The sequence below is a fragment of the Chrysemys picta genome, chromosome 1 (genome assembly GCF_011386835.1).
Source record: "Chrysemys picta bellii isolate R12L10 chromosome 1, ASM1138683v2, whole genome shotgun sequence".
Classification (NCBI taxonomy): domain Eukaryota; kingdom Metazoa; phylum Chordata; order Testudines; family Emydidae; genus Chrysemys; species Chrysemys picta.
In genome coordinates, this window is record NC_088791.1 from 162633479 (window position 1) to 162650067 (window position 16589).

Sequence of the window (16589 nt, forward strand, 5' to 3'; positions counted from 1 at the left end):
CCCTATGCTCATATACATTCACACCTTCTCCTGCTCCTTGTTTGGACACCTGCCAACAATTTGAGCCATTAGCCTACTTTAACCAATTCAAACACACTGCTCTGCAGCCTTTCACATTACACCCAATCCTTTTGAAAAGTAAATGGGGTTGGAACTTTGCATTTCATCAAGGGCAGTCAACAAGGTACTGGCAGAAAGAGCTTTGACTCATGCCTCGTCCAAGTTACAGAAGTACTTAAAATTCACCCGGGGATCAATAATTATAGTAGTACCAGAGAATCCTGAAGTATCAACCTAAGAGCTGGCAATGGTTTTAAACTTGAAGGTAGGGAAGGACTAGCCACGTGTAAGTGTCCCCACAGCAAAACCCTACTTCTATTACTGTGTTTTTACTCTTTCCACACTCAGCTGTGTGTGTGTGTGTGTTTGGGGGTATATCCCATGTTTTTTGTGCTCAGGCCCTCTAGAATTCTTTCACAGTTAAATGTGTTAATTGCAGGAGAACTTCTTTGTCCTTTAGGAGAATTGGGGTAATGGCAGTGAGGATTATTAGTACTCCAGTGATTTTTTTGCCTGCATTCTTACTGCAAAATGGGGGGGGGGGTCAGGTTCCAGCCTAAATGGAAGCAGATTCTGGCCTCTAATCAATGTCCCTAGCTGGATTAACTAGCTTGGACTAAAAAAATGAGGTTTTCCTTTGTGGATGGTGGAGGAGAGGGTGAAGTGAAGCCATACCTTTAGTATTTGCTTGTAATATTGAGAGAGGTCAGGTTGCTGTTCATAAGCCTTGTGCATGTGTCATGCTCAAATATTTAATTTTTACTTGTTACATAAGGGACTAAATGACTGTAGACTCTAGCTCACAGCTATTATTTTAGATACACACTGGTGACAGCACAAGCACCACCTCTGTCTTCTTCACTTGCTTTGAAAAAGGTGCTTTCCAAATCACAGGCAATGGACTCTTCTTAAAAGTGAGGGGGGCCATGAAGACCCAACCCTCTATGGTCCTGCCCCCCCTCTTCCCTCCAAAGCCCTGCTCCTTGGTCAAGCTAGAAGCTGGATCCTGGCGGGGGAGCCTACTCAGGGTGGGGAGGGCCCAAAATCAGCCCCCCACCCCGAGTCCCATGCCCAGGGCAGGTGGAGGGTCTGTAGCTCCCCACAATTGCCCATGCGGCTCTTACCTGGACCCAGCTCTGGCTTCCAGCAGACATGGGGACGCTGACCTTGTTCGGAAGAGAATGTGAGCCAGCCACTTTGCAATTCCAGTCAGCTGTATAAAAAATGTGTGTGTGTGTATATACACACAATGTATACACATATATGTAGAGCAATCCCCGAGGTTGTTGACAGCGAGGTAGGGTTTGATCCTTCAAATTTTCAGAGACAGATCTTGTGTCCTCCCTCCCAATTCTAACCTATAGCTACACACAGAGAAAGAAGTTGGAATAGCTATCATTTAAGTCCAGCTGCAAGTAGTGCACAATCTCTTTGCAAACACTTTAGTAGCAGATTCCAATGATGATTTATGAGGGTAGGGATCCCCTTTTACAGTTCTGACAAGCCAGGTACATAGGATAACATAAGATCTATGATGAAGTATTCTATGTCAAATTCTTCCCTGAGAACAAATGTGAACGTAGATTAAATCCTTGGATTTTTCAGGTGGTATTGATGTAATTTCAGTCAAGTCAAAGTCTCTAGAAAAAGCAAATCCTTATCTTATAATGTTCAAGAACCTCATTTAAATGTTTTGTGAACTTTGTCAAAGCTTCAAGGTTTGCTATATAGGTTTGTACACGTTTTTAAGTTGGGACCTGAATTTAAGATTGTTTATCTATTTGTTTCTAAGAATAAGGGCATGTGCATAACTGAGATCTGTGTTTGGATTTTGTACTAAAAATCTCTCCTGTTGCAGTTGTTCCACTGTGTGCGCAAAGTGGAATAGTCATTTGGCAGGGACATGAACTTGGGTAGCCCACCTCCCAGATGTGTGCTCTAGCTACCAGGCTTGAGAGTCATTCTTGCTCTTGGGTCCAGTTACTATTCAAATATTTTATACTAAGTGGAACAGTTTCAGCAGGAGAAACTGAAAGCCCTACACCAGAATATCCCACAGTTCAATGCCTAGATCACTCTCCTGCAACCTGGAAGGTATAAGTTCAAAATTCTTTTCTACATCAGATAGAGGGGAAATTAAACCCAAGTCTCCTACATCCCTAACCAGTGGGCTTATATAAGTTATAAGGTGGGCACCATCACAACCTCCTCTTCTGCCCTCCACTTTATCAATGTAGCCCTTCATTTCCTTTGCTTTTACTTGAAAAGGTGCTCAGAAACTGAACTGAACATTCATTTGTGGTTGAACAAAACGTTTTGCTTGATCCCAAACAAAATTTGTGTTCGCTTTCAAGTCAAAGTTTTTCAGAATTTTTTGATACAGTTCAACCCAAAACAGTTTCCCCCCAGAACTTCCACCAAACAGGGTAATCAATTATTTGCTTAGCTCTAGTTAGACAGCAGGGAGATATAGGGATAAACTGGTTTGTCTTGCAACTGTGTCAAGTCACTGTAGTTGCACAAGGTGTATGTCAGGGTAGCAGTGACCCATTCTGTTTTTACTGGTAGCAACCCTACCCCAACTATTAATCTCGAGATCCATGTATTAACAGCATGTTCTTCCCACATACATGTAATACCCATTAAAATTGATGGGAGATATGTGCACTGAATGCAGAATAGACTCTATCGTTTTTTAGCTAAGTAGAGCTCAGCTGTTGAATATCCATTTAGGGAGCTTTTTATTATATATTATATATACACACACACATTTCTAGTTAAGGAAAAAAGTGTGCAAGCCACCACAGGTTAGATGATTTTACTGGTGAATAATTAACATGGTCTGTCTCCATACACATTTGCTTATGGGTTCACAAAGACAGGTTCCCTAGTTGATAATACATAACAGTTATGAACAGCAAACAAAACTGAAACACAGAGTAAGGGAATGGTTTGCCTGGACAAATTAGAGATGGGCTGAAGCCAAAGACTGGATCTGGATCTGATTTTCATGAAGTGCTTGGATCCAGGAATTTGTCTGGACCGTCTCTGAAACATAAAGCAATACATTTGCTCTCATATTCATGGTGCTCTTTGATCTCCAGTTACACACAGACAACCTATTTTCACACTTTCATGTTGTTACCTTGCCAAATTCTCATTAACAATTAGAAGCTCTACTTAGAAAAGCTAACTTGGCCTCTTGAGCAATGTTTTCAATCAGTCTCTGAGGCAACCTTACCTTTCTTCTCACCTATTAAATTTTTATTAATTTTTAACATAGTAAAAGTAAATAAAACAAGAGCTTCCCACACTTGCTATTGTTCTGTAAGCATGTCTGTATGAATCTTATCATAATTAGATTTTTTACATGTAGGATACCTTTAAAGCTACAAAGTAGTAGACCAATAGCTAAGGGGTAACACATTACACACAGAGAAGTAAACAAATAAATTTTTAAAAGCCAGTTAATGATTCAGAGCTAACAGTTAATTAATATACAGTACAAACCTATGTTGACTTGGACTGGTGGAGTTACCTTCTGTTGAAATAATTGAACAGGCAACCCAATTTGTACAGGAAAAGCTTAGTTATCCAGCCTGTTGGGGAAATGAGGGGTGCCAATTAGTCAAAAACTCCGGTTAATTAAGAGTTATACTTATCCATAGAGACAGGGAGTTTGGGTGCAGGAGGGGGCTCAGGGCAGGAGGCTGGGGCACAGGAGGGGTTTTGGTGTGCCAGATCCAGGCAGTTCTCACTTCGGACAGCTCCCCGGAAGCAGTGACATGTTCCTGTTGCTTCTAGGCAGAGGTGTGGTCTGGTGGCTCTGCACGCTGCCTCCGCGCAGCAGTGCTGCCCCCACAGCTCCCATTAGCTGCGGTTCCCAGCCAATGGGCGCTGCAGAGCCAGTACTCAGGGTGGGGTGGGGGCAGCTCACAGAGCTCCCATGGCCATTTCTCTGCCTAGGAGCAACAGGGACATGTCGCTGCTTCCAGGGAGCGACATGGAGCGAGATAGGGAGCCCGACGCACCAATTGGCCTTTTAATGGCCTGATGAATGGTGCTGACCGGAGCCACAAGGGTCCCTTTTTGACCAGGCATTCTGATTGAAAACTGGACTCCTGGCAACCCTATTGAAGATTTGTATTGGGAGATATCAGAAATGCAAGTTTCTAGAGCCAAGACATTACATCCCATTCCTTACCATCACTTGTGTATCAGTGCCTCAGTGCACTTGGTATTGCTAAAGGGAAAAGCTTAAATCAGTTCATCTTGGTCAGTCTTTTTTCTGATGACAAAATTTACTATATTTCTCCCTGTATGAATTTAAGTTTGTAATATTAGTGGATAATTAACTTCACAAACTATTAAGATTGGCTAGAGTATTAACTTTTCATTATCATATACAAAGAGCCAGCCTAAATTTATGTATATTGTTTTGCTTTTCTAGGGGCCAACATTCCTGGTTTATTCAGTTGTACTTAGACATGGCAAGCTTTCCCACTTTCTTCTATTTGTTCATTATTCCAGTAATTCTTCTGGGCTATTTAACTGCACATATGCAACCATCTTAGCTGACTTTTTTCTGATTTGATACATGATTCCATTGTGAAGAATGGAAGTAAAGAGCATGTTTTTTTTTCCCTGGCAGTCATTTTAGGAATCTTCTGCACTTGGTAATTCTATCTAAGGACTAAAAATGATAACCTTCAACTTAGCATCTAACAGTCTATACTTTATTGCCTAAAGCTCATCAGTGACCTCAATACTTAAAAGCAGCAAAAATATCCGTAGGGCAGCATATAATGAAGCCATTTCCATACATGGCTGGAAGGTAATGCATTTTGACTCATTTAAGAGGGTGGGCAGAGCTCTTCCAGTATGTTTTGGCTGTCTGCTACTCTTCCTTGTGTGACCTAAATGGATTTCTCTGCCTTATTTTAGTCTCATTATTTCCAATACTTTGCCCTTTTCCCCATCCCATAGAAGAACCTCTAAGATGACAAAGCCTAGTGCCATCCAATTATCACATGAAATCCAATTTAAATTAGTAGATGCAGTAATGTTACAGGTGGTTCAGTGTGTTGGCCACAGTTAGAGTTTGGAGTCAAGTTTTCCTGCCTTCTACTCCAACCACTTATAGGATATATAATCTTGGCAATGTTTTTTAGTATATATACTTCAGTATACTCATCTAAAGCGGGTTCAGTAGCATCCTACCTGGACTTTGATAGCATGCACATCCTGTTTGTAGCATGTTACATTATACTACATTTGGAAAGCTCTGTAAATATAAATAAGTACATTAACAATGGGCCCATTTCTATGGTTTTATACATAGTCAATGGTTAAATGTAAGCTTTATACAAGCATGAACAGAAACAGTTTCATGAAATACTATTCACTGAATCACATTTAAGCCATGACCCGCCAAAGATATGATTATATATATTGGTCTGCACTACTTCTAACTGCAGTATTATTGCCTGGGTTAAGTTCTGCTCTTATATGCACAAATACATTGCATACATTGTTAAACCACATTGGTGTTTGAAATCTCAAATTCTATAGGCATCTACCAGTATGAAAAAGAGGCTTAAGAACTATGCACAGTATTGTAGTCATATTGTTGGTCAGGGTATGTTAAAGTAGACATCAGTCTCCCCAAACTTCCTAACTGTAAGTATATTTAAATATTGGTTTGAACATGGCATGACACTTAAATTTTTATTTAAAAAATCAGTCCAGATTTAAAAAGGCAAGGCAGCTAAACTAACCTAAACATTGCAAAATGTTCCTAAATCTGCATTGTAGCTTTACTGTCATACTCAATCTCTGTTGTATTTTCTGATATATATCCCCTTGTTCAACTCCCAGCAGTGCCAAAAGAAATGCACCGATTTTACATATGGAATATACCCCAGAAATATTATTCTTACACTAAACTGACAGTAAGTTAACACTTAATGGATTCTCCTTAAGACAGCAAGGAACTTTACTATTCTAATGTTAGTTTGTTTCTAAAGAGACACCATATTGATTGCTACTGGCTCTTTTACTGAAACTAAAAAATTCAACACTAAAGTTAGGAATGTGAAACAATGGGCATCATTATTCCTCATTTAACACTCAACTTTTTTACTAAACTGAAATGATCAGCTCATTTATGCCTAAAATCAGATATTTGGTTGTGTTGGAAGTTGGATCCAAGTCCCTTAAGTAATTTTAGAGCTTTGAGAGGTTTAAAATGGTACTTCTACAGCAACAGAATATGTTACCACTTTTCTCTAGTGTTTTAAAAGAACAAAACTATTTGACTTCAAATGTAGTGTTAAAGGTTTAAACTTTACACCTACGGTAGCCTTACACTGGTTTCAAATGTCAACATTTTAAACATAGTACTGAATAGGGCTAGTCAGGAAATGTGTTGTATCTAGGAGAAACTGAGGAACATTCAAGTTAGCTAAAAAAAATGTACAACATTGTAAAAAAAAAAAAAGACATTTTCAGTGGCACTCAAACTGGACTTCTAGTGAAAATTTTCTGGTTTGTACTTACTTAAACCCGGAAATAAATTGTATATGGGAGTTATGACAAAAAAAGAAAAATAGTTGAAAACTTACATTTCCCATAGCATTTTCTGTTTTTACAAGAAAGACATTAAAACAAACAATTTTGACTGCTGTAATACTAGCCATGGACGCCTGAGAAACCATTTATACTTTCAGATGTGCATTTAAATGCATACACAAGTAGCGAACTCTCTAGCTATTTGCTTACGTGAACAATATATGCTGAAGTGTTAAGCCTCTCTAATTTACAGTAGTAAGCTGGTGCAACAGCTTTGGGGAACAAGGCATGGAGCCAGCTGTCAAGTGAGGAATTCATAGCAGATGCCAAGCTGCTCAAGCCCTATTGGTGAAGCTAAAGGAGCGAATGGATGCAAGCCAAATAGCCACACTTGGAACCAGTGTGAACTTTGGAAGCTCTGGCTCATTTACTCTGGAAGTGACAAAGTCCGCTGAAGTGCCTACCTACAGGTATCAAAGCAACCCAATGCACAGAACAAGAAGGTATTAACTGTCCAACAAATTGGGCCAGCATGCTAGGTGAGTCCGAGTCCGACAAATAGCTCCAGATCAAGAGTAAGACAGGCCCTGCAGCTCCATTCCTGTGGAACTTGGAAGGTCCCCGGAACCAGAGCTTCTGTCATCTGTAAGAACATTTCAGCCTCTGGAGAACTGAGTTTGATTAATAAACAGATGACCAAGAATTTATTGTTGCTGCATGACAACTAACTTTTGAAGTAAAATGGGAAAGCTTGTTGATGTTGTAAGCTATGCAAGCAGATCAGTATTTTTTTTTAAGAATATTTAAATTCATAGGCTAGTGTTGAGGCAAGATTAATGTTGCAAGATCCACCAATGAAATCTCAGTTAATTCCAAAATTCAGTTTCTCCCACATTCACTCAGAAACATTACTACATTGTTTATTCATTCAGATTCCTATTTCATCTTCCACTATACCACCATAGTCACCAACTAATACTACATAATGTTTGAAGTTATTTTAAACGCCAGGGCCAGCTCCAGGCACCAGCTTCTTAAGCAGGTGCTCGGGGTGGCCGCTCTGGAGAGGGGCGGCACATCCAGGTATTGGGCAGCAATTCGGCAGATGGTCCCTCACTCCGCCTGGGAGTGTAGGACCTTCTGCTGAATTGCCGCCACAGATCGCGATCGCGGCTTTTTTTTTGGGGGGGGGGGGGGTAGTTGTGTTTTGTTTTGGCTGCTTGGGGCGGCCAAAACCCTGGAGCCGGCCCTGTTAAATGCTAAGCATAGAGAAAAAAAAAACAGCTTAACTTATGCTACTACCTAGCCTTTCCGACCAAGTCCTTTTCTTAGTTGTAGCTACAGCCTATAGGGTAATCCACACAAGCGAAGACAACATACCATAGTTCCAAAAGTTTACACAAGCCCTGACAATTGTTTTTATAGTGTTACCCAAATAATACAACTAAGTTTTGAACAAAGAAAGTGAAGCTGCTCAAAGAAGCACATGTTTCAGAACCAACTGGGCTCATGAGAGTTTAAAAAAAAACTCAAAAGCTTTCGTAAGGTTTTCAGTTCAAAGAACTTATTTATGGCCGTCTCATCTTGTATTCTGAAAAGAGTGTAAAGCAAGATATATTCCCTCTCCTATTGAAGGTCTACTTTTTGTTTTGTTTTTAAGTTAATAAAACTAAGAATTGAGAGCTTCACAGATGGGTCAATTACTAGCCATTAGTAAAAAATAATAATTTTATGGGGGGGAGGAAGGGAAATGATCACATGAATCTGATTCAACCGCCACATGCTGTATGTACATTCTGGCACTAGTATTGGTATTGTTATTCACCTTTATTTAAAAGGACATCTTTCACACAAGCAAGGCAAACTAGTGAAGTTATTATTTAGAACTGGCAGATGCTGTGCCTTTCCTGGGAACAGTCTTGATCTTGCATCTGCAGTATGATTTTCTATCCTGAGCTGCTTTTGTAAGATAACATTTTTGGCTGACAACCAAAGAATTCATATGCTAAACTGGTGACATTGGGCCATCTTGATATCTTATCTTCACTATTTAGTCACTCTGCAGACTATCAGTAATTGTTTGAACCACAGTGCTGCAATATTTATAGTCTTGTTTTCATTCATTTATTAACTAAACATGATCAAAATGTAATGGAAAACTAGTTGATTCTCAAAGTCTTCTGATTCCAGATTGGCTCTGCAGGCTTCTCTAGCTGAATTCTTAAGTGGTCAAAACATGCAGTGTACTCTATAAACCCCGTTCCACTGATTATGCCATATATTTTTCCTTCACTCCCATGTTCTCTAGAAAACAACCTGTTATAGAAAGGTAATTAGCGACCAGTCACTTAGACTGTGCCTGTACAGAACTTTAGTGTGCAGCGAGCTGGGATATAAATCTACAGCACTCCAGCATGCTGTGCATTAACTGAGCACTTAGTTCCACAATGGGCTTTAATGTTTCAAACAGATTTGGAAAAAAGATCAAGTAGAAGACAGCAGACCCAAAAAGTCTGATCAACTTCAATGGGCTTCCTCCTTAGCTCCAAATACTTTTTTGGGGAGGAGAGGGGACTTTTTCCTGGGTGAACCTAAGTTTTTGTTGTTGTTGTTGTTGTTGTTGCTATAACTTTAGGCTGTTTGAACCCAAAGTTCTCTTGAATGAAGGAAACCAGTCCAGGTCTTGTTACTAAAGAACAACTTAACCATTTTGCCAGTTTTCCTAGCATGAAAAGCTGCCACTGAGACTGATGCTCAGAATCTGTTTCCTGATTTCTTATTCAATTCGTTCTCCTACCTACTCCCTTCTCTCGCTCTGATTCTGAAGACTCCATTTCCTGCACAGAGTTAGGGTTACATCTTTCTAAGCTAGTCTCCAGTAACAGCTCCTTCAAACGTAATATGTAAATGTCTTCAAGAGTCCACTACACTTTTTAAAAATGCACTTGCAAGGGCAAGAATCCTGACATGAACAGATTTCAGGTTGAATCCTCCTGTGGTTCTTGTCTCTCATATTGTCTCTCCATTAGCACTGTAAGGCTTTCTGCATTGATATTGGAAAGGAAGCCAAAGGCCATTCTGTGAAAACCCCAAAAGAATTCTCCTGCACACTTTTTAGAAAGCTGTTTTGGACCATTTCAAGTCTTGGCTTTACAGTTGGGATTAGATTCTCCAGTTATCTATAATGCAAGTTGCTACTCATAGTGACTGTTCTCACGCACATTTTTGACACCCCTTCCTTCCCGAGCCTTCTCCTTGTTTGTTTGTTCTTTATCGTCATTTAGGCTGGTAAAACTTCAGATATCTATCTAGTAACACATTTATTAATCTGCAGACAATGGAATATGGCTCACTCAGCATCGCAAGTGGCTATATTTTTTCTATACTTTATGCTAACTATATTAACGTGCCCTAGTGAGAAAATCATAACCATCTCTCACACTAGCTATTCCTTTCAATTGAGAAAGAGAGTAGATTGAAGCTTTATTAATTTACTACTTGTACAGAGCTCTGGTCAAGGGTTACTTTACATGGTAAAATCAATGCAGTTAAAACAAGAGTTTGACATTGAGATTTAGAGGAACGTCCGTGTGCATGAATGCCACAATCTTTGCTCTGCTTCCCTCTGGATGAAGGTGGCAGGGGCAGGTCTATTATCTTGTCCTGAACAAGCTTCTCTCCCTATTTCCCTTACCCTCCTTCAACCATATCCTTCTGAAGTGGTCTAAGGAAAAGAGGCTAGGTAGGAAAAAAGGGAGTCCTGATAGAAGCACAGCATGCAGATTTGGGAAGTATTAAATACATTTTGTGTGCGTAAAAATTGCCCTTTTTTCCCATTCCTTGTCCATCCCCTCAATACTTACCTTCCCCCTTCCAACTATCCATTTTTTAATTATTATTTATATTGTGATAGTGCCTATGTGCCTTGAAGGACTACTTCCTATTGTTGTAGGTGCTGAATTAACACAAGATGATGATCCCTGCCCCCAAAAAGCTGAATGCACCCCTCTCTTCACCCCCCAAAAAGCTGCTAACACTACTGCTCCAAGTACTTGCTTCTTATCATAGGTTTCACAACTGCCTCTCGTCAGTTCTTCTCTGGCACTTCACCTTCCAGACCCACCCTGCTCCTCACCGACTCCCCTCCTTTGAAAACATTACCAGTTCCATCTACTTGGCTCCCTCACTCCCTTCTATGGCTTATAGTGACAGTTACGAATCTTCATTGCTTATTCAAGTCTGTAGGGGCAGAAAAAGCAGGAGAAGGATGTGCAGAGCCACCAGTTCCCCTGCTAGCTGAATTTTTAATTCACCTGGGGAGGGGAGAAATCTACAGAACATACTCCAAAAGGACAGATGTACTGGTCTTGGTTTGGCTGGCTACCTTCAATGGAGGGGAACGGCCAATGCAATGGATGTTTTCCCATAGATGGGTGTGGAAAAAAACTGTTTTCTATAGGTAGGCCTGTTGGATTTGGTACATATCCTGAGCCTTTTTCTTAATCTCCTTGACTGCATCTTCAATGTTAGGCTGGAAGGAGAGGAAGAAGTGGTAGTGTGACAAGAGAACTGTGATTAATGCTGCATCCTGCATGCCAAAGCACGGAGCAAGTAATGAGAGGGTTGGTCTAGGACTTAAGTATGACACTTGGTGGATCTTGCTTCCTCATATAAGCCATAATGTTGATCATAAAGACTGTTGCCAAGTAAAGTGGGAAAAGAAAGATGTACAGTAATGCAAATTACAAAGTGAGCCATTGCAGTATTAAAACTATATTCACTTTATCAAGTCAGCTAATTTAAGACTTTATTTTGATATGAGCTTTTTTCAAGTACTGTGATTCAGGTCTCAATTCTATTCTAACCGCATTTGGATGGTTTAACTTGTATTATATAAAAAAGAAAATTTAAGATAAAGTTTTTGTGACCCCAGCATAGCACCATCTGTAAAATAGTACATCTAGATCATGACCATTCACAGATCTTTTGTATGTCTTCTTCATTTTCCAGTTCAAAAGTCTTTTTTGTAATAATTAAAACTATATTTTTTCATTTTAAGTGATCTTTTAGGTCAGATTATCTCACTTCGCAGTTCACTTCCTGCCCAGCAGTTTTGGTTTGTTTGTTTATTTTAACCACACCAGACATGATTCGCCGTTGTATTTCTCCTTCAGTTTAGCTGGAAACAATAGTTATGTTAGTCTGGATAATACGGCTTATTTTATATCCAGTAACAAAGGCTTTCACTAACTTGTTGTCCACATGGTCTGTCCACACTAGCAGTAGTGTGAACTCAAAATACAGCGTTTGGCCCAGGAACGTGTGGCTGAATTTTACTGTCTTCCATTTACATCACTGATTTTAACCATAATCCAATAGCTATGGCACCACTCTAAATAAAACCACTTTGGTTTTGTCACCAGCTGTGCCCTAGCTATATTGTGTGGCATTGGGCCTGCAGTGCCCCTGCCTTTGTTTCTCCCTTCATGGAGCATCTTCAATTCCACACAAGCTCTATTTTTGTCCAACTATCCCCTTTCTTTCAGGGTCTAATTTACTGGTGTAAATCACAAAACAAAACTCAGTCCTGGGCTTCTCTCCCCTCCCCCTGAGACTGGGCAACTCTCTATCCATAGACCTTCCTGACTGGAGTCTTTTCTATTCCTGTTGAGTCTGCTCTCCTTGGCTTCCGCCTTCTTCAGCCCCCTGGCTCTGACTTTCAGGCTCAAACCCTTTCCCGCAGTCAACAATCTTGCAGGAGACCTATGTAACTCCTGCAAGGGCCGTCCCTAGCAGTTTAGTGTGACAAGTATTTAGCAGCTTAACCAAAACTAAAAAAAACAACAATAAACCTCTTTTTTTAGAAAATCGATCTACTTGCCAGGACAAGTTATTTTTTCTCTTGACTTAAAACAGTGAGAATCAATAACGTTATCAAGCAGTTTAGTGTGAATATTTTGTAATAAAAGCTATGTTCACATATTGTACAAGGAATTTGAGTGCTTTTTGCTGAAATCCACTTTGTGTGAACTGGGCCAGCCAGTTTCCCTGAAACTTTTTTTAAATTAATGCATAGAGGGGATCAGAGCTGAAATATAACATGTATGTTCATGTCACGTTCTACATCATTTCTGGGTCCTTGCACAAGTCTTGGCTTTATTACACCATTTTAGTAGAAAGTCTATCTGTGCGTAAGACCCAACACCATTCTTGTGTCATTTTAGTTTTTTGAGGAATGTTTTCCATCAGCATCTCTTTTGTCTTTTATTATGTATACAGACAACAAACAGAAGACAGTGTGTGTAAATATCCAGTAGGTTTTTTTTTTTTAAATGTTATTTTGGGAATAATTAAGTAAAACCTTTACTAGCTTGATGGTGATCTTTAAATATGCACATGTAGCTGGCAGAAGTCATTTAATTTATATTAGCCTAACTGGCACAATAAATATTTTTTACAACCAGGTTTTAAAATTAACTTATCATCATTTCCTTAGCATTATATTTCTAATGTAGCGGTAATCAATGAGAAAGGTTCTTCATTTTTCATCCAGAGTGAAAGTGAGAAAAATGCTAAATTAATCTGCTAGTAATTGTAAAGAAACTGTTTTGTAACAGAACAATTAAAATCTGTATTTAAAAAGAAATTAGGTATTATTTGTTATGCAGTTACTCCATCCCCTTTTTGTCAGTGCACAATTGTTCATTACAATACGTTTTTCAAAGTCTGCAGGTTCAGTTTAATGAGTCCAAACAATTGCATTTCCACTATTGCCCTTGGGAGACAATCTGATGCAATCCTACATGCAAAGTATCACAACAAACTTCTTATCAACGTATAAATCCTTTAACAATTGAATAGCCTTGTGTAATTTTAAATTAATACTGTAAAAAGTATCGGGAAAAGTTTTACACAGGTTTTTATTTTTAATAAAGTGGTTCTCAACCCAAAATGACTACCCTCTACCACTTTCCATTTTAAAGTTTTGCAGCTCCCATAACAATATTAGTTGTAGGCATTTTTTTAAACTCACTAGCTACACTTGTGTGCCAGTAATATCCAGCGTTTAAAGGTCAGAAATACTCAAGAGGTTAAAGACACACATACAGTAAACCCAGTCTTGGGAAAAACCAAATCTCTAAAGTTAAGTTTGAAGTGGTGCTAGTGTCAGAGATCTTGACAGATTTATATTCAGTTTAGGTTAGTGCTGTGACAACTTTTCATGGCTTCTGCTCATTTCTTCATATTTTATCAGATTCTTATAAATTTAACCCCTCCCCATACAAAGCCTGTAACTGGTTTTGTATTATGAACAAAGTAGAGTAGGAGTGTATGTAATTTACATCCCCCATAAGCAGCAGTTGAACAGTCCCTCTATGCTGCTATTCCTGACATCACACACAAAGTATGAAATTTAACTTCAGATGGACATAACTTAAAATCATGAAGACCTACCCTATGCAACTGGAAATGTAATTGGGTTCCTGTGAATCCACAGAATCATAGAAATGTAGGATAAGGGACCTTGATTAGGTCATCTAGTCTAGTTCCCTGCACTGAGGCAGGACTAAATATTATCTAGACCAGGGGTCTCAAACACGCGGCCCACGGAGCTCTTCCCTGCGGCCCATGGAGCTCCCCACGCCCCCCCATTACTTCCTGTCACCACCAAACTCCCCGCACTCCCAGCCCCCTGAGTTATTTTCTGTGCCTGTTAAGCTCCCCATGCGCTGCTCCCCAATGTTTGGGGCACCTGCCACCCCCATGCGTCCCCCCTGGAGTGTCTCTCGGCACCCACTTGCTGCCTCCTCACTGGCCTGGAGCCTGCAGCACACGTTGAATCCGCTCGGCTCTGCAGGCTGCCGGCTTCCGGCAGGTCCTAGTGTCCCTCTTCACTAGAACCCGGGCAGGCTGCCCTTCCCCTGCCCTTCTACCATAGTCCTGAGCCTCTCTCTTCAGTGAAGTGCTGCCACCCTGGAGTCGCTCTAGGTAAGCGGCGCCAGGCCAGAGCCTGGAGCCCACACCCCAACCCCCTGTCTGGAGCCCCCTGCCACATCCCAAACCCTCCCGCACCCCAACTCCCTGTCCTGAGCCCCCTGCCACACCCTGCACCCCAACCCCCTGCTGCAACTCTCAGCTCTCCTGCATCCCAACTCCCTGCCCTGAGCCCCCTACCACACCCTGCACCCCTGCTGCACCCTGCACCCTTCCTGCACCCCAATTCCCTGCCCTGAGCCCCCTGCTGCACACCTCCTGCACCTCAACTCCCTGCCCTGAGCCCCCATCACATCCCGCACCCCTCCTGCACCCTAACTTCCTGTCTGGAGCCCCTGCCACATCCCACACCCTCCCGCACCCCAACTCCCTGCTGCACCCCTCACCCCTCCTGCACCCCACACCCCAATTCCCTGCCCTGAGCCATACCCTACACACCTCCTGCACCTCAACTCCCTGCCCTGAGCCCCTATCACACCCCACACTCCTCCTGCACTGCCCAGGGGCAGAGAGGGGACAGAGTTGGGGTGAGGACTTTGGGGAAGGGGTTGGAATGGGGGCAGGGCTGGGGGCAGCAAGGGGTGGGTGTCAGTGATGCGGCCCTCGGGCCAATGCACTAGTCCTCATGCGGCCCTCGTGGTCATTTGAGTTTGAGACCCCTGATCTAGACCATCCCTGACAGGTGTTTGTCTAATCTATTTTTCTAAATCTCCAATGATGGAGATTCCACAACTTCCCTAGGTACACCTCTACCCCGATATAACGCAATCCAATATAACATGAATTCGGATATAACGCGGTAAAACAGCGCTCCGGGGAGGCGGGGCTGCACGCTCTGGGGAGGCGGGGTTGTGCGCTCCGGCGGATCAAAGCAAGTTCAATATAACGCGGTTTCACCTATAATGCGGTAAGATTTTTTTGGCTCTCGAGGACAGCGTTATATCGGGGTAGAGGTGTAATTTGTTCCAGCGCTTAACAATTCTTATAAGTAAGAAGTTTTTCTTAATGTCTAACCTGAATCTCCCTTGCTGGAATTTAAATCCATTACTTCTTGTCTTATCCTCTGTGGTTAAAGAGAACTATTTATCACTTTTTCTCTTTAAAACAATCTTTTACATACTTGAAGACTATTGTCATGTCCCCTCTCAGTCTTCTCTTCGCCAGACTAAACAAACCTAATTTTTTCAATCTTTCCTCATAGGTCTTGTTTTCTAGACCTTTAATCATTTTTGTTGCTCTCCTCTGGACTTTCTCTAATTTGTCCACCTCTTTCCTGAAGTGTAATGCCCACAACTGGACAGAGTATTACAGTTGAGGCCTCATCAGTGTGGAGTAGAGTGGATGAATTACTTCTCATTACTAATTACAACACTCGTACTAATACATCCCAGAATGATATTCACTTTTTGTACAACAGTATTACATTGTTGACCCATATTTAGTTCGTGATCCACTATAATGTCCAGATCATTTTTGGGAGTCGTTCCTAGGCAGTCATTTCCCATTTTGTATTTGTGCAGTTTATTGTTCTTTCCTAAGTGAAGCACTTTGCATTTGTCCATATTGAATTTTATCCTATTTATTTCAGACCATTTCTCCAGTGTGTCAAGATCATTTTGAATTCTAATATTGTCCTCCAAAGAGATTGCAACCCTCCCGCTTGATATCATCTGCAGACTTTATAAGTGTACTCTCTATGTCATTATTCAAATTATTTATGAAGATATTGAATAGAAGCACATCCAGGAGAAATCCCTGTGGGACCCCATTCAATATGCCCTTCCAGCTTGATAGTGAACAATTGACAACAACTATCTGAGTATGGTTTTCCAATCAGTTATCCACCCATCTTTTAGTAGGTTTGTCTAGGCTATATGTCCCTAGTTTGTTTATGAGAAGGTCATGTGAGAAAGTATCAAAAGCCTTACTAAAGTTGAGCTATATCACATCTACTGCTTCCCCTC

The 16589-nt window shown here is 41.0% G+C and overlaps 1 long non-coding RNA gene across 4 annotated transcripts in view; it reads right to left on the minus strand.

Moving 5' to 3' along the window:
• LOC112059669 (uncharacterized) overlaps positions 1 to 16589 on the minus strand; it is a 167316-nt gene that overhangs the window by 138112 nt on the left and 12615 nt on the right. Inside the window, exon 2 of one of the 4 annotated variants that reach the window (XR_010599602.1) lies at positions 3571 to 3659. The exons of the other annotated variants lie outside the window; for them this stretch is intronic. This is a non-coding gene — a long non-coding RNA (uncharacterized LOC112059669). The remainder of the gene's footprint in view (positions 1 to 3570; positions 3660 to 16589) is intronic. 4 annotated transcript variants of the gene reach the window in all.